We start from the raw sequence: 19,784 nt of genomic DNA on the forward strand, positions 1-19,784 counted from the left end.
TTGTGGAGGCCAATGAACAGAACCCAGAAAAGAAGCTATTGGATCTCTATTCCAATTGTTGTAGAATGTCAACTAGGTTGTGCCTCGGTAGCGATGTTTGTGGTGTTAAACTTTTAACTAAATTGATGGTTGACCTAAATCGATAAGTTTGTGATAGATTAACATTCAACCACCCACAGACTGAGATAAGGAATGAATCTGCTAAAGATTTCTTATTGCTTTTGAAGGAGTGGGAACAACTTTGTACATCCCACTCCTTGTTGAAAATCAATATCCGAGCACACCCTTTGTTGAAAGTATGAGATGATGATGTGGAAAATGATGATGATGGAGTAGATGATTATAGGAGATTTTATGACAATGATGAAGGATTATTATTTTAGAGTGGAAGAGATTTAAGAAGATTGTTTTGGTGATATTACATGTTTGAAAAGCAATACCCCAACGCACGCTTTGCTCAAATGTTTTGTCTTTAAATGTTAAGTTAAATCGATTATTTATAATTTAAGTCTTTATTTCTTTTTTACACCTATGAAAACAGAAATGACTACTCTGTTGGAGATTTAATTAAGTTCTAACCATAATAACTTGATTGTTTGACTATTTGTTGATAATTGTTGATTTTTTTAACCCTTTCTATGCCTAATTTGTTGAAATTGTGATATTAACTGTCATTTTGCATTGATATCATTTCTATCATCACTATATAAATACAGTATATTAAACAACAATTTTGCTTATCCGTAGTTCTTTTTTATACTTAGCCATTTTCTGAATTATCGACAATTATTTGGTTGATCATGCATTCAATGGTTGAAGTAGTTCCAACATATGCTATCCGCTTGAGAACTGGTCTTGAAAAATCAACACTTAGTCGACTAGCGTAAAGTGAAAAACATCTCTTAAGTTAGCGCATTTGAACTAAGATTACCGAAATCCCAAGTTATGTTGCATTAGATACCCACCATATGTTTAATGGGCCCATTAAGCGATGCCGAGCTATTGGAAAAATTCTCCGACAAAGTTATCATAGTCTTCTAAACGGCATGCAGTAGTAGTGGAAAACATGAATCCAGTTGTGGATGAAGAAGAGAAAGACTTTACGGTTAAGTGTTTTGATTATTATGAGGTTGTTGACGATGGTGATATTGCATGTGATAATTTGAACGATGATCGTTCGATCAGAGAAGGTGATAAGAGATGTTGTGCAGGTGAATATGGACCAAGAGTGTGTGTTTTACAACAAAAGTGTAGCGGTAATGAAGCTATGGAGAAATGGATTCATCGATACATCATAAAAGATAATGTTAAAGCAAATAGTGCAACTATAAGCCTAAATTTCAAAGATGATTCGAAGAAATTAATCTAGGCCAAGTGCTATATTACCTAGATATTAGTTGAAAATCTCATTTATAAACTTTAGGATGATGCGCATGTAAAAGCTGCAGATGGTAAATATGGTTATATACGCATGATTTTTTAGATTTTTCACGGTGTCGATGATACAAAATATTTTTTACTGCCCAATTGTTTTACAGAGCTAAGGATACTATAACTAAAGCTCATGAACAGTTTATCAACAACAATTGTGTGCTCTAATATAAAATTAAGGATAACAACCATCTTGATTGCCATGTAAAGAAAAGCAAGATTGTTCCAATACCCTCAAATGTAAGCTTACCGTTCGAGGAATGTTTGAGATCAAAATAAGACTATCACTATGACATGAAGAACATTTTCCTATTCTCATCATTATTATCTTACAATAAGATGTTTCAAGTACTGATAGTGAATCATATTCCTCCATATCAAGCAACAATGATGTTGTGGAGGCCAATGAACAATTCAAAGAAAAGACGCTCTTGAATCTCTATTTCAGTTGTTGTAGAATGTCCACTAGGTTGTGCCTGTGTAGTGATGTTTGTGGTGTTAAACTTGCAACTAAATGGATTGCTGACCTAAATTGATATACTTTTGATAGATTAAAATTCAACCACCCACAAACTAAGATAAGGAATGAATCTCCTGAAGATTTCTTATTGCTTTTGAAAGAGTGAGAGGAGCTTTGTGCATCCTACTCCTTGTTGAAAAGCAATACCCGAGCACAGCCTTTGTTGAAAGTAGGAGATGAGGATGTTGAAGATGATGATGATGGTGTAGATTATGATGGGAGATATTGTGACAATGTTGAAAGAGAAATTTGTAAAGTGGAAGAGATTTAAGAAGTTTGTTATGTTGATATTAGAAGTTTGAAATGCAACAGCACACCATTTGCTCAAATGATTTTTATGTTAAAACTCTTTTGAAAACAAAACATTTTCTTGATTTTTTTAAAAATTAAGTGGCGACACATATATAAAATTAGATTTTTTTTAAAGGTGAAATTAAATCGATTATTTATAATTTAGGTCATTATTTATTTTTTAAACCTATGAAAACAGAAATGGCATCTCTGTTGATAATTTAATGGAGTTCTAACAGTAATAAGTTGTCTCTTTGACTATTTGTTGATAATTGTTGTTTTTGTTTTGCTTTTTCTATGCCTTATTTGATTAAATTGTGTTATTAACTATTATTTTGCATTGATGGCATTTCTGTCACCACAACATAAATACAATATATTAATGAACAATTTTGCGAACCCACAACCGGTCTTTTTTATACTTAATCATTTTGGAATGACCAGCAATTAATAAATTTATTGTGTGTTCAATGGTATACTTAATCAGTTTTGCGAACCCGCAACCGGTCCTTTTATACTTCATCAGTTTTGCGAACCCGCAGCCAGTCTTCTTTGAAAATCCACTCTTAGTCAACTAGTGTAAAGTGAAAAAATATTCATCGATTTAGTGCATTTGAACTAAGATGACCCAAAACCCAAGGTATGTTCGGCCCATTAGAAACCCATCTTATTTCTATTGGGCCCATTCAGCAATCCTGAGTTATTGGAAAGATTCTTCGACAAAGTTATCGTAGTCTCTAAACGACATGCAGTAGTAGTGGAAAACGTGAATATAGTTGCAGATGAAGTAACGAAATTTTTTACGATTAAGTGTTGTGATAATGATTAATTTGTTGAAGATGAGGATATTGTATGTGACAGTTTGAACGATGAATCGTCTAATCAAAGAAGGTAATAAAAATTCCTGTGCAGGTGAATAGGGAGTAGAAGTGTGTATTTTAAGGCAAAAGGGTAGTGGTAATGAAGCTATGGAGAGATGGACTCATCGATACATTATTAAGGATAAGGTTAAAGTAAATGTTGAACCTATAAGCCTAAATTTCAAAGATGATTCCAAAATATTAATCTAGGCCACGTGCAATATTAACCAGACATTGGTTTAAAATCTCATTCATAAACTTTAGGATAATGCTCATGTAAAAGATGCAGATGGTAAATATGATTATATAAGCAAGATTATTGAGTTTTTTCAATGTGTCAATGATAAAAAATATTTTTTACTGCTCAATGATTTTACAGAGCCAAGGATACTATAATTAAAACTCATGAACAATTTATCAACAACAATTGTGTGCTCTAATATTAAAATAAGGATGACAACCATCTTTATTGCCTTGTAAAGAAAATCAAGATTGTTCCAATACCCTCAAATGTAAGCTTTCCGTTCGAGGAAAGTTTGAGATAAAAATATGACTATCACTATGACATGAAGTACATGTTCCTATTCTCATCATTATTATCTTACAATAAGATGTTTCAAGTCCTGATAGTGAATCATATTCCACCATATCTAGCAACAGTGATATTGAGGAGGCCAATGAACTATTCAAAGAAAAGACGCTCTTGGATCTCTATTTCAGTTGGTGTAGAATGTTCACTAGGCTGTGCCTGTGTAGCGATGTCTATGGTGTTAAACTTTTAACTAAATGGATTGTTGACCTAAATTGATATGCCTGTGATAGATCAAAATTCAACCACCATAAACTAAGATAAGGAATGAATCTCTTGAAGATTTCTTATTGCTTTTGAAGGAGAGGGAGCTACTTTGTGCATCCTACTCCTTGTTGAAAAACAATACACGAGCACACCCTTTGTTGAAAGTAGGAGATAAGGATGTTGTTGATGATGATGATGGTGTAGATTATGATGGGCGATCTTGTGATAATGATGAAAGAGAAAATTCCAAAGTGGAAGAGATTTAAGAAGTTTGTTATGCTGATATTAGAAGTTTGAAAAGCAATACCCCAGCACACCATTTGCTCAAATGATTTTTATGTTTAAGTCTTTTGAAAACTAAAAATTTCTTGATGTTTCTTAAAAATTAAGTGGCGACACTTATAGAAAATTATTTTTTCTTTAAAGGTTAAGTTAAATCGATTATTTATAATTTAGGTTTTTATTTATTTTTTAAACTTATGAAAACAGAAATGCAGACTATATTGGGAATTTAATTAAGTTCTAATAGTAATAACTTGCCTCTTTGACTATTTGTTGATAATAGTTTTTCTTTTGCTTTTACTATGCCTTATGTGATTAAATTGTGATATTAATTATTATTTTGCATTGATGGAATTTTTTTCACCACAACAAAAGTACAGTATATTAATGAACAGTTTTGCGAACCCGTAACTGGTCATCTTTGAAAATCAACTGTTAGTCAACTAGCGTAAGGTGAAAAATAATCCATCCCGCATTTGAACTAATATGACCCAAAACCCAAGGTATGTTAGGCCCATTAGTAGCCCATCTTATTTCTAATGGGCCCATTCAGTAATCCTAAGTTATTGGAAAGATTCTCCAACGAAGTTATCGTAGTCTCTAAACGACATGCAATAGTAGTTGAAAACATGAATCCTGTTGCACATGAAGTAACGAAAAGTTTTACGATTGAGTGTTGTGATAATGATTAGTTTGTTGAAGATGAGGATATTGTATGTGACAGTTTGAACAATGAATCGTCTGATCAAAAAAGGTGATAAAAGTTCCTGTGCAGGTGAATATGGAGCAAGAGTGTGTCTTTACGGCAAAAGGGTTGTGGTAATGAAGCTATGGAGAAATGGACTCATCTATACATTATAAAGGACAAGGTTAAAGCAAAGGTTGCACCTATAAGCCTAAATTTCAAAGATGATTCCAAAAAACTAATCTAGGCCATGTGCTATATTACCCAGACATTGGTTGAAAATCTCATTCATAACTTTAGGATAATGCTCATGTAAAAGTTGCAGATGGTCAATATGATTATATAAGCAAGATTATAGAGTTTTTTCAAGGTGTCGATGATACAAATTTTTTTTTACTGCTCAATGGTTTTACAGAGCTAATGATACTATAATTAAAGCTCATGAACAGTTTATCAACAACAATTGTGTGCTCTAATATAAAATTAAGGATGACACCATATTGATTGCCAAGTAAAGAAAATCAAGATTGTTCCAATACCCTCAAATGTAAGCTTACCGTTCGAGGAATGTTTGAGATCAAAATATGACTATCACTATGACATGAAGAACATTTTCCTATTCTCATCATTATTATCTTACAATAAGATGTTTCAAGTACTGATAGTGAATCAGATTCCTCCATATCAAGCAACAGTGATGTTGTGGAGGCCAATGAACAATTCAAAGAAAAGACGCTCTTGAATCTCTATTTCAGTTGTTGTAGAATGTCCACTTGGTTGTCCCTGTGTAGCGATGTTTGTGGTGTTAAAGTTGCAACTAAATGGATTGCTGACCTAAATTGATATACTTTTGATATATTAAAATTCAACCACCCACAAACTAAGATAAGGAATGAATCTCCTGAAGATTTCTTATTGCTTTTGAAAGAGTGAGAGGAGCTTTGTGCATCCTACTCCTTGTTGAAAAGCAATACCCGAGCACAACCTTTGTTGAAAGTAGGAGATGAGGATGTTGAAGATGATGATGATGGTGTAGATTATGATGGGAGATCTTGTGACAATGATGAAAGAGAAATATGTAAAGCGGAAGAGATTTAAGAAGTTTGTTATGTTAATATTAGAAGTTTGAAAAGTAATACCCCAACACACCATTTGGTCAAATGATTTCTATGTTTAAGTCTTTTGAAAACTAAAAATTTTCTTGAATTTTCTTAAAATTTAAGTGGCGACACATATATAAAATTAGTTTTTCTTTAAAGGTTAAGTTTTATCGATTATTTATAATTTAGGTCTTTATTTATTTTTTAAACTTATGAAAACAGAAATTACGACTCTGCTGGGAATTTAATTAAATTCTATCAATAATAACTTGTCTCTTTGACTTTTTGTTGATAATTGTTGTTTTTTTTCTTTTTCTATGTCTTAGTTCATTAAATTGTGATATTAACTATTATTTTGTATTGATGGCATTTCTGTCACCACAACATAAATACAATATATTCATAACTTTAGGATAATGCTTATGTAAAAGTTGCAGATGGTAAATATGATTATATAACCAAAATTGTTGAGTTTTTTTAAGGTGTCGATGATACGAAGTATTTTTTATTGCACAATGGATTTACCGAGCAGAGGATACTATAATTAAAGCTCATGAACAATTTATCAATAACAACTATGTGCTCTAATATAAAATTAAGGATGACAATCTTCTTTATTGCCTTGTAAAGAAAATCAAGATTGTTCCAACACCCTCAAATGTAAGCTTAAAGTTCAAGGAAAGTTTGAGATCAAAACATGACTATCACTATGAGATGAAGTACATGTTCCTATTCTCGTCATTATTATCTTACTATTAGATGTTTCAAGTCCTGATAGTGAATCAGATTCCACAATATCAAGCAACAATGATGTTGTGGAGGACAATGAAGAGAACCAAGAAAAGAAGCTCTTGGATCTCTATTCCAGTTATTATAGAATGTCCACTAGGTTGTGCTTGGGTAGCGATGTTTGTGGTGTTAAACTTACAAATAAATGGACTATTGACCTAAATTGATATGCTTGGGATAGATTAAAAGTCAACCATCCACAAACTGAGATAAAGAATTAATCTGCTGAAGATTGTCAGTAGCTGTAACACCCCGTAAAATATAATAAGACCTTGCTAAGGTTTGACGAAATCTAATAGGTTGAAATAGAGCCTCACATGTTTTTTTATAGTTGGAAACTTATCTAAATGATGAATAATGGCTTTTAAAGTTAGTTTGGTGATTTTAGAGGTCAAACGTCAAGAAATGATCATAACGCCCGAAAACTAGTAAGTTGAACAAGTGAGATGAACTAGTGTGTTGTAGGGTCTTGTAGTGGACTTTTGGAGTGTTGTGTGAGGGTTAAAATGAAGATAAATATCCCCTATACTTATATGGACATAAATAGGGGTTAAAGGTCCGGGTACAACCCCCCAAGGACCACCCTAGGGGTCCTTGAGGAGGACCCCAACATTGGCCAAAAGCTATCAAAAACAACTTGATTTACGGAGGCAAAATGACATCCCTTAAGTCAAACGATGCCCCGTAAGTCTGCTCCGTAGGTGAGGACTTAGTCTAGGGAGCCTTATCTTCCATGAACAAGTCCCAGACCAAAACAAGGAAGGTACAAAATGGCCCGTCACTCCACCTACGGTCCGTAGGTGGAGGTCTCGTAGGTGTGCCCAGTTTTCATCTTTTAGTTTTTAAGTTAGTGTGTAGGGGGGTAGTTTAGTAATTAGTTTAGGGGTTAGGTGGGGCGATTAGTTAGTTAATTTACCTCCTATAATAGTTAATAGACCCTAAACTAATAATGTTTACCCATTCATCTAAAGACCCCTAAAATCCTCTCCCAAAATCATCTCTCTAGAATTGAAGAAGAAGAGGAAGAATAGGAGAGAAAGGGCAGTGTCTTAGGGCGATTTCATCCATTGATTCAAGCTTTGTTGAGGGAATTGATTGAATGTATGTGAATCTTAGTCATCTATGGGTTCTTCCACCCATGGAGCCCCCTTAGAAATCCTTCAATCGTGAACTCAAAAACCCAATTCTAGCTAGGGTTGTGATTGCATTGTGGGTAGGGCTTGGGTGTGATTCCAATCTAGTGGATATCACCCAATATTGATTGATTTAGGTTTGTTTGATCATAATGTGATGATTTCATGTGATTTCTATGATGAGCCTAATCTAAATTGATGAATGTGATCTTTGTGGGTTTATGTCATTAGAGGAAAAGTTGAAGGTTCATATGTGATCTTCCTAATTCAATATTGTGTGTTATAATTGATCAAAGTTAGGATCATCTAATCATGAATTGAACTAGATTCTATTGTATATGGTTGATCTTGACTTGTAAAGTTATAAATGAACCCTTAGGATTAATTAAGATTAGAATCACCTAGTAATGTAAGCTGTAATCAAATTACCTTGAAATCTTGGTTTAAAGAAGAGATGAAGAAAGAAACCTTGAGAGTAGGGTTTGTGATCATGATAGTTAGGACTTTAGGGTGAGACTAATGTAATTACCTAGTGATGTTAAGGCTTTGAGAGTAAAGTCTAAATGACAATAAAAGTCTAATAGGTTGAATTGTGGTGAAAGTCCTATACTCACCTAACCTACCTTATGAATGTTTGATAGATGAAAGTGATAGAATCACTTGAGCATGGGTGGGTTGTCAAGGACATCCTTTTATGGGAGATGAGTGTTAAGCAAGGCCTAACAAGTAAACCTTGGGGTGTATGCTTGGCTTCAAGTGGATATTGACAATGAGATGGAGTGTCACACAATATAGGGTCCGGACTCCAAGAAGAAAGGAGAGTCATACCTAGTTGATGTGAGGACTAACACATATTGCCTACATTCTAACCAAATGTAGGGTTGGAGCTTTGAGTTGCTATTGGAGGCTAGAGTTTCAAGGAGTTAGAAGAGTTGAAAAGTAGGTGAGTCCTCATAGCTTCGAGGACAACAACCACATTTCCTTTATGTATTTATTTTCATGTTTTATACTTTGTATGGGCTGCGTCTTAATGACATTTATTCTTGAGTTTTAAATAGATTGTTTGAGACAAAAAGTATAGAAAGACTTCCGCTTATTGTTTTTATGAGATAAGACTTCGATTGTAAAGTTTCAAAGTTTCTCATATTTTCTATTATCTTATATTAAGAATGTGCTAATGGATTGTATGCGACCCCTTCGGGGTTAATTACGCTATGTTACGACTAGGGGATGCTCTCGAGTCGTGTCAAACTTGGTATCAGAGCATAAGGTTTTGGGATAAATTTTAGGATATCTCAAACGACGTCTAAGTAGAGTCTTATTCATGGGTGTGAGTCGTGACACATTTATGAATAGGATGCTATTGGATGCTTAGGAAAAGTCTCACTTCTTCATTCTCTTAGTCGTGTCCTAGAGTTTGGCTTTAATAGGCCCTTCTTCTAATCTGTGTCGTTGTTTTTCAGGGTATGGCTAATACAAGGGTTAATGCTAGGAAAGAAGGAGATGACAATGGAGATCAATAGATTCCTCCACAAGTTCAAGACCAAGCTCCACCTCAAGTTCCAAATGACCCCCCAATGGGGAATGCTACTCTTGAAGAATTTAGGGCTTCTATGCAACTATTGGCTCAAGCCTTGACATAGCAAGCTAATAGAGAGGTAGTGGCTCCGGCAAACCCAATAAAGGGGATGGCTTCTTTTAGGGTGAGTGAGTTTTTGAGGATGAACCCTCCGGAGTTCTATGGCTCCAAAGTGGAGGAAGATCCTCAAGGTTTTATAGATGAGGTGTACAAGGTGCTAGCAATCATGGGGCTGACTTCTAGTGAGAAAGCAAAAGTAGCCGCCTACCAATTGAAAGATGTTGCCCAAATTTGGTATGAACAATGGAAAGATAGTAGGCCGGTAGGAGCGGGCCCTATAGAGTGGGAAGCTTTTAAGTCGGAATTTCTAGATAGTTTCTTTCCCCGGGAGTTGAGGGAAGCTAAATTGGGAGAATTCATCAATCTAAAGCACGGTAATATGATTGTTAAGGAGTACTCTTTGAAATTCACCCTTTTGTCTAAATATGCTCCAAGCTTGGTAGCCAATCCTAGGGATTTGATGAATAGATTTATGACGGGGGTGTCCGACTTAGTAGAAGAAGAATGCCATATGGCCATGCTTGTTGATGACATGGATATTTAAAGGTTGATGGTATTTGCCCAACAAATTGAAGAGTCAAAACTAAAGAAGGAAAGGGCTAGGGAGAAGAAGAGGTCTAGGGGTGGATGGTGATAAGTCCTTTTATGATGGGTCCGATGGACATGGTCGTTCTAAGAATCGACAAAAGTATTCCTGCCAAAGTTTCTCTAATTCTCCTAAGCCTAGTTGCACCAAGTGTGGGAGAAATCATTTTGATAAATGCCTAGCCGGCATGGATGGTTGCTATGGATGTGGTAAGGAAGGGCACAAGGTGAGAGATTGCCCGGTTCTTAAGGCAACGGGGAGAGAGGGTAAGAAAGTTGACTCTAGTGGTGTGAATGAAGAGCCTCAAAAGAAGAATAGATTTTATGCTCTCCAATCTAGAGGAGATCAAGAGTGATCTCCTCATGTCCTTTCCGGTATGTGTTTCTTTCATGTTTTAGAAAATTTTCAGATTTCTTGTCTTTTATGACATGTTTTTTTTTGGATTTTGAAGTTATGTTAGTACGCATGATGTTTAGAAAAGTTTGAATAGGCTTGCTCCCAAGTGGGGGATAGTGTGCCTATCTAGTGGGTTATTTTGGTGCCTTATGTGCTTCCATGATTTCCTTATATGCATGTTCATAGAATTGTCTAGGTCTTGTTGAAATGACTTTTGTGCATTGTTTCCTCATGTTGTGGTGCACTATAGTAGAAATTGCATCTAAGTTTCATGAATAAATTATGAGTATGCTCTAGTTCTTGGAATTGAAGTTTTCTTCCTTGATGTTGTGTACATTTAGAGTTAGTGCATGCATGATGGGCTGTTAGCTGAGATTAATGACTATATAAAGTGTCTAAAGTGTCATTCAAGGACGAATGTTCCCAAGTGGGGATAATGTAACACCCCGTAAAATATAGTAAGACCTAGCTAAGGCTTGACTAAATATAATAGGTTGAGCTAGAGCCTCACATGTCAGTTTATAGTTGTAAACTTTTCTAAATGATGAATACTGGCTTTTGAAGTTAGTTTGGTGAGTTTTGAGGTCAAACGTCAAGAAACGATCATAACTCCCGGAAACTAGTAAGTTGAACAAGAGAGATGAACTAGTGTGTTGTAGGTCTTATAGTGGACTTTTGGAGTGTTGTATGAGGGTTAAAATGAACATAAATGTCCCCTATACTTAGATGGACATAAATAGGGGTTAAACGTCTGGGTACGACCCCCCAAGGACCACCCTAGAGGTCCTTGAGGAGGACCCCAACATTGGCCAAAAGCTGTCAAAATCAGCTTGACTTACGGAGGCAAGTGACGCCACTTAAGTCAAACGATGCCCCGTAAGTCTGCTCCGTTGGACAGGACTTAGTCTAGGGAGCCTTAGCTCCTATGACCAAGTCCTAGACCTAAACAACGAAGGCACAGAACGGCCCGTCACTCCACCTACGGTCCGTAGGTGGAGGTCTCATACGTCTGCCCAGTTTTTAGCTTTTAGTTTTTAAGTTAGTGTTTAGGGGTAATTTTAGTAATTGGTTGATGGGTTAGGAGGGGTGATTAGTTAGTTAATTTACCTCTTATAAATAGTTAATTGACCCTAAACTAATCACGTTTACCCATTAATCTAAAGAGCACTAAAATCCTCTCCAAAAATCATCTCTCTAGAATTGAAGAAGAAGAGGAAGAAGAGAAGAGAAAGGGAAGTGACTTAGGGAGATTTCATCCATTGATTCAAGCTTTGCTTAGGGCATTTATTAAAGGTAAGTGAAGCTTATTCATCCATGGGTTCTTCCACCCATGGAGCCCCCTTAGAAATCCCTCAATTGTGAACTCCAGATTGCATTGTGGGTAGGACTTGGGTGTAATTCCAATCTAGTGGATATCATCCACTATTGATTGATTTAGCTTTGTTCGATGATAATGTGATGATTTCATGTGATTTTTATGATGAACCCTAATCTAAATTGATGAATGTGATCTTTGTGGGTTTATGCCATTAGAGGCAAAGTTGAAGGTTCATATGTGATCTTCCTAATTCAAGTTGGGTGTTGTAATTGATCAAAGTTAGGATCATCTAATCATGAATTGAACTATATTCTATTGTATATGGTTGATCTTGACTTGTAAAGTTAGAATTGAACCTTTAGGATCAATTAAGACTAGAATCACCTAGTAATGAAAGATATGATCAAATTACCTTGAAATCTAGGTATAAAGAAGAGATGAAGAAAGAAACCTTGAGAGTAGGGTTTGTGATCATGATAGTTAGGGCTTTAGGGTGAGGCTAATGTAATTACCTAGTGATGTTAAGGCTTTGAGAGTAAAGTCTAAAAGACAATAGAAGTCTAATAGGTTGAATTGTGGTGAAAGGCCTATACTCACCTAACCTACCTTATGAATGTTTGATAGATGAAAGTGATAGAATCACTTGAGCATGGATGGGTTGTCAAGGACATCCTTTCATGGGAGATGAGTGTTAAGCAAGGCTTAACAAGTAAACTTTGGGGTGTATGCTTAGCTTCAAGTGGATATTGACAATGAGATGGAGTGTCACACAAGACAGGGTCCGGACTCCAAGAAGAAAAGAGAGCCACACCTAGTTGATGTGAGGACTATCCAAGAAAAAGGGGGAAACTCTTATGTAGTAGAGTGTGGATCTTCCCAAAGTTAGGTCTCATGAGATGGGATCCTTCACATACTTGAGTTAATGTTCCTAGTAGAGATATCCATAAACTATGAACTAAGACATGCTTAAGAAGAATCTCATAGTGTTCAAAGCATAATGAACTACGACTTACTTAATGAAGTAACTCATAGTTTTCAAGAGTGTGGATGAACTTAGACTTACTTAAAGAAGTAATTCATAGTGTTCAAGAGTATAGATGGACTTACACATGCTTAAGATAGTATCTAATAATGAACTAAGATGTGCTTGAGAGAGAGTACCTCATAGGGTTCTTAAGATAAAGAGGGGGAACTAGGTTCCAAACCAAGAAGAACTAGTAATAGGACCTAAAAGTAATACTTCCCACAATTAGTATTATGGGATGCTAAGAGTGCATTGCACAAAGTATGACTTAGGGTCATTAAAGAGAAGCCTTGAGATAGGATTGGACTAGAGTTGCCTTTCCTAGTTATAGTTGACTATAGGTGAGAGATTCCTTAGTTAAGAGAGGGAATTTAATAAGGAGGCCAAAGTAGGGTGGATATGACTAAGGATAACTTCAAGGCTATGCTTAGTGTGAAGGGTAGTATGGGATTCCTTTCATTCTTTGCACAAGTGTGTCTTGATGTTACTTGGAAGTATGATACCTTTATGGCATAGAGAAGCTTAAGAGTTGACCATTTATATAGACTATGTTAAGATGACATGAAAACATAGGGCTTGAATATGAATGTGCACTATGCCCAAGAATGACCAAAGAGAGGTACCTAGATTGGATGGTAATAGGGGATGCTATCCTTGCATTACACAAGTATACTTGGTGGTGGCTTGTGAAGTAGTTCTCTTGTAATATGAAAGACTTAGGGTTGAGATGCGTAACCTTGTAGGTCTAAGTAAAGACCTTGTCGTGAATGTGATGTTCTCCTATCCTCATTTACTATGTCTTAGGTTGACTTGTATTATATGATGCTTATGTTGGAGATTTATGCTTATGTTTATATTATTGTCTCTTATGCTTATGTCTTATGTTGACTAACCATTTGGAGATGCTTTTATGATGTTGTGCTAGCTTTCATACATAGTACCTTTTGTACTAACGCATATAGCCTACATTCTAACCAAATGTAGGGTTGGAGCTTTGAGTTGCTATTGGAAGCTAGAGTTTCAAGGAGTTAGAAGAGTTGAAGAATTGGTGAGTCCTTATAGCTTCGAGGACAACAACCACATTTCCTTTCTGTCTTTACTTTGATGTTTTAGACTTTGTATGGGCTGCGTCCCAATGACTTTTATTCTTGAGTTTTAAATAGATGGTTTGAGACAAAGAGTATAGAAAGACTTCCGCTTATTATTTTTATGAGATAAGACTTCGATTGTAAATTTTCAAATTTTCCCGTATTTTCTATTATCTTATGTTAAGAATGTGATAATGGCTTGTATGCGACCCCTTCGGGGTCAATTACGCCATGTTACAACTAAGGGGTGCTCTCGATCGTGACATTAGCTTTGTGCATCCTACTCCTTGTAGAAAAGAAATACCCGAGCACACCCTTTGTTGAAAGTAGGAGACGAGGATGTGGAATATGATGATGATGGTGTAGATTATTGATGAGTTCGAGACTTGGAGTCATTTGGGGATTTTGTTTATATAGATTTAGTGTCCTCAAATGCTTAATTTGGGCCATAAACTGATGTTAAAGCTTTGATTTTCAGGTATATGGATTGAGGAACAAAGCAAGGATACTAACACAAAAAAAGGAACAAAACAAACTGAAGAAATGAAGAAAGGCAAGTCTGGTGATCGCCAAGAGCACTTGCCGATAAGCCGAGTGGCTAGCTTGACCGCCTAAAAATCCAGTATGTCAGCCCTGAGGGAAGAAACCAAATCGGCGACAAAAAGGGGCAGTCAGGGAATCGACGAGCAGTTTTGCATTCAAAGAGAAATCGCCCAAAGTTATAGAACTTTAGGATGTTGAGTGCCAAGGCAAAAAGGTGATGGAAGAGATCAATGGGCAGTTCGCCGAGTGGTTCGGCGAACTCGACTTACTTTGCCAAATGACCCTTTATGGCTTATTTTTGGTGACTATAAATTATACTTTGAACAATTATTTTATTATGCTAACTTAGATTGAATTAGTTTAGAAGAATTTTCTCTTGAGTTTCTAAGAGTTTCTTAGTAGACTTGAATAATTTTGGAGATTTTTGAAGTGTGTTTCAAATCTTCTGTAAATTGAAGCATTGTAAAGACTAAATTTCTTACCCAGTTGATGGCTAATCGATTCAATAACTATTTTTACTCTTTTATGATGTTCGGCTAAAACCCCAATTCTTGGGGTGTGATCATATGATTATGGGTTGTATTAGTGTATGGGTATTGTTAACTGCTAGTTTATATGCTAATTTGAAGTGGGTTTAATCAGTAATTGTGGTTCAATTTATGAATTGTAGTTGGAAATGCAATTCTTATTTTGTGTTATTGTCTTGCTCGAGAGAGGTTTTAGAACTAAGATTATTAGGTAATGATTTGTAGGTATTGGGTTGAGCTGAGTTCAGCTCGAGAGAGTGAATCCGAAACCCAATCCTACCCGTCTAGCTTGAGAGAGTGGATGAATTAAGCCGTGGGTTGTTCTTCATTGTTATGCTTGTTGATGTTCAAAAGAAATCACTTGATTTGGGAAAGTTGTTCGAGAGAAATCTATCTCCCTTATAGTCTAGCCTACTCACTAATTTTTAGTTGCTTACTAGTAGTTTTAATTACCCATATATTGAAATTTGCCTATAATCGATAACATCCAGAGAATTCCTCTCTTTATTGTTATTTCAAATTGTTTGTGACTGCGTTGTAGTTGATAATTGTAAATCAAAACCCCCATCTGACATTAGTGTCACCCCTTTTAATTTGATTCATATCCTTTTCAATAATTTCTATTCCTATGGTTGATTAGACCACATTTGTACTTCCTAATTGAATTTGAACACGTACCGCTCTTGTGGGATTCAACCCCAACTCAATTGTTGGGTTTTATTGTCACGACCTGAGAGCACCTCCTAGTCATAAAACAGTGTACTCGACCCCGAAGGGGTCTTATACAAGCCTCATAGCATTCATTCATTGCATAGGTGATAAAAATAGTGCGGAATTAAAACTTTTCTTACAATCAAAGTCTCTTCATACAATGAAAGAGTATTTATGACACTATGTCTCAAACCATCTATTAAACTTGGAATAAAACTCTTTAATACAAAACTTAGGGACACGACCCTTACAAAAGTCTAAAAAACATAAAAGTAAAGACAATAAGGGACATGTGGTTGAGCCCTCGAATACAATGAGGACTCACCAAGCTTCTTCTTCTTGATCTCCAATGAACCTAGGCACGAGGATTGAATCTGATATCTCCGAAGCCTACACTTATAGAAAATGTAGAAGAAGAGGTTAGCATGAAAACGTACTAAGTATGGAAGACATGCGCAAAACCATTAAAACATGCATGATAAGGGACATTTCATTTGAAATCATGCCATATGCCATTTTTGAACATAATCTTTGAAATAGTTGGAGAATGCAACCAATAAGGCAATTATCATACATTTCATTATAACATGAGAGATATCATCACAATAACAAGTATAGTCTCCAACATTAATATAACACACATCCCAATCTTCACAATACATAGCCTCCAATCACATAATAATACAAAATCCAACAACAAGATAATCTCATCATTTAGAAATCATCACATAAACAACTCATATGAAGCACTTGTGCAATGTATGATAACTAACATGCATCTACAATGTACAACATGAGACAGTACAACATTCATACCTATTTAATAGTAAATACACTACCTTAGTAACCCCTAGGGAACACTTTGTGCAATGTATGGTTAGCATCCCATAATACTAACCAACTAAGCACTCCTTTAGAGCTACCTTAGTCATGCACTTTATCTTTTAGACCTCATTATAATCAATAGTCAGAAGTAGAGAACTAGTCATGTATACCATTTGAATGTAAGGACAATTCATTCATAACAATATCCCTTCAATATACATGCATGCATTCAAATCTCATCATAATGAAAATGAACCATCCTATGACATCTTACTAAGTCTACTTGTGCAATGTACAAATGAATTCCCATACCTCCACTCCTACTAAGTAATACTCATTAAAAAGTCAAAGTATAATTCATGTTTCATTCATTATATTTATTATATAGGGAAGATCAGATTAACCGACATAGACCATGTGAGCAACATTGAATCCGATGTCATATAACTCCACACCGAAAGAAGGTGTCCTACTTGCCTAAGGTAGAACTAGACATACATATCCATAAGGTGGATCCACTAGCTAAAGACCTATGTGGGCACATAGTTAATGGGATAGGGATATTGCTTCTAGAAACTCTACCTCTTGCATTACCGGAGGAGTTCCCATCTCATGAGTTCATTAAGATGACCCTACCTATTGTATTAATGGGTGGGGGGTTATTTACCTCATTGTCCATATCCACTCGGTGCTAAGCATTATTTCCCAAATCAGACATTGTTCGTCTTGAATTTTATTTACATGTTTGAAGGAGTATTTTTGCCCTTCGTTCAACACAACTCTTAATCTAGCTCCTAGATTCATTTAGGTGAGAACTAACTTTCAACCCTAGAATCATAATTAGTATGTGAGTATAAATTACACACCAAGATCATGTGCTCTCGTGAGAACTAAAATTTCAATCAACATAATAGGATCATCATGATCACGTACATTTCATGCATAATAATATGTAAAGGTGCATATGAGAACTATACTTTCATTTAACACCATTGATACATCATGATCATGTTCTATGCACAGTGTGTGTGTGTGTAATTTTCCTAGCAATGACACAACAACATCATTATAATCATCCTAGACCATTCATATAATATCAAGTGTAGGGGTAAGGGAAGAATGACCTTTCAACAATACCACACTATACACAATAGTAATAGGACCTTCAACTTCTAAGTAAATCATGAGTTCTCACACAATATTGGCAACATGCACAAATCTTCACAATATCCCCTTCAAGGGCTATAATCACAATGTACATAATAAGTAAACACCCCCACCTTTCAAATAGATCAATATACAAAGTAAGTAAACACTTCCACCCTTCAAGTGGATCAATAGCTCAAGCATAATTATACTTCAACATGTAATTAGGTCATTACTTACCCTTTCAAGGGCTATGGACCAACTTATCCCAAGAATATTGCAATAGCACATTATATAAGGGAATACCATGATCCAACAACTCAAGTACAATGATCACACCATGATTTGCTCATTATACTTCAAGCATTAGTCAATCAAGCATAAAGTATCATGATCAAGTCAATTAAGTTTTAGAAGCATTACCCTAAACCAATTCAAGTCTAGGTGATCTAAACTAAGGCATTACATTAAGCAATTCATCATTCTAGGAAGATCACATTCAAACCCTCAATTGGCCTCTTTCACGGCACAACCCTAGACTACATCGATTTTACCCTAGAATATTAGGTTAATCATGAATACAGGTAGAGTTATACTTAAATCATGTAACTACACAATAATCAACTCATATTCAACCAATTGAATCAACTTCTATCAACACTCATAATGTTGAGAAGAGTCATAGCTAGGGTTGGGGAAAACTCATGGATTCTTTGAAGTTCAAGTTATAATCATCTAAAATCAATAGTATCATCAATAACAAACACAATTCAACCTTTAATAACAACTTTGAAGTCAATCTATAGGGTTGAGTTGAAGCCCTAGCTAATTAGGTTTTCTAGATTTGAGTTAAAAGGTTTTGAAAGGGCTCATTGGGTGATAACTTCCCAAGTATGAAAACTCACATACTTAGGTGTATAAACCCACGAAAATACTAAGAGAAAACCTCCATATTCAATCCACTAGGTTGGTTTCTTCATTGGTCTTACACGGTGTTCTTGGAGAGAAGAATTTAGGAGGGAATGGGAATTTGAGTTTTGATTTGGGGTCTTGACTTGTGGTGAATTAATGGATTAGTTTAGGGACTTATAAGTTTATATAGGTAATTAATTAACCACCCAACCGATCTCCCTTAACCCCCACTTAATTAACTAATCAATTAACTAACCCCTAACTCGAAACAAAACTTCCAACACACAGCCTAACCTACGGACAACCTTCCACGGACCGTAGACAAATCTACTGGCCGTGGTTGGCTTCCGTGGTTTTGGACTGTAGCTCTAAATGTTGCAGACCGAAGGAGAAACTAAGTAAGGACTCATGAGGTCCATCCACGGACCGTGGAATGGTCTATGGGGCGTGGTTTGCATCCGCAGATCACCACCAAAAGAAACAGACCATGCTGTCCAGGCAGGGTCCTGTTGGCTTATAAAGGTGATTAATTAACTAACTAACCAACCCCATAATCCCTTAATAAATAACTAACTAAATTCCTAATCACTAACTTAAACCTAAAAGGCTGGAAATCGGCAGCAACTACGTTTTCCCATCCACGAACTGTGGATGGGTCTACTGGCCGTGAATGGCCTTCGGGGTTTGGGGCTGTTGCTCAAAAGCGAAGTCCAAGCCTCCCTAGACTAAGTCATAACCCCTGCCCATGACCTACCGGGCGTGGATTGGTCTAAGTGGCGTACGTTGGTCTCGTGAGTCAAGCTGTTTTGACAGCTTTTGGGCAGATGTTGGGGTCCTCCTCAAGGATCCCTTGGGGAGTCGTACCCAGACGTTTAACCCCTAAACATGTCATTCTAAGTATGGGGGTAACTCCTATGAGTTTTAACCCTCATACAACACTCCAAAACTCCACTACAAGGCTCTACAACACACTCGCTCAATTCACTAGTTTCTGGGCATTCTAGTTGTATCTTGACATTCAACTCCTAAATTCCACAACCTTCACTTGTGAAACCATTTAACAACATATAGCCAAGTTTCCAACTTTAAACTCACATGTGAGGTTCTAGTTTCACCTATTAGATTCCATTAGGCTTTAGCTTCTCTTACTAGATTTTCGGGTTGTTACATTTATACTGACTA

At 35.9% G+C, this 19,784-nt stretch overlaps 2 pseudogenes; both read left to right on the top strand.

The window, feature by feature from the left end:
• The first annotated feature begins 1,066 nt into the window (after nucleotides 1-1,066).
• On the top strand, nucleotides 1,067-4,230 carry LOC125824881 (putative DNA (cytosine-5)-methyltransferase CMT1; annotated as a pseudogene).
• Nucleotides 4,231-4,809: 579 nt separating this feature from the next.
• On the top strand, nucleotides 4,810-9,410 carry LOC125824882 (DNA (cytosine-5)-methyltransferase 3-like; annotated as a pseudogene).
• The last annotated feature ends 10,374 nt before the right edge of the window (nucleotides 9,411-19,784 follow it).

This window comes from Solanum verrucosum, unplaced genomic scaffold, assembly GCF_900185275.1.
Source record: "Solanum verrucosum unplaced genomic scaffold, falcon-dt-bn FXZP01000111.1, whole genome shotgun sequence".
NCBI classification, from domain to species: domain Eukaryota; kingdom Viridiplantae; phylum Streptophyta; class Magnoliopsida; order Solanales; family Solanaceae; genus Solanum; species Solanum verrucosum.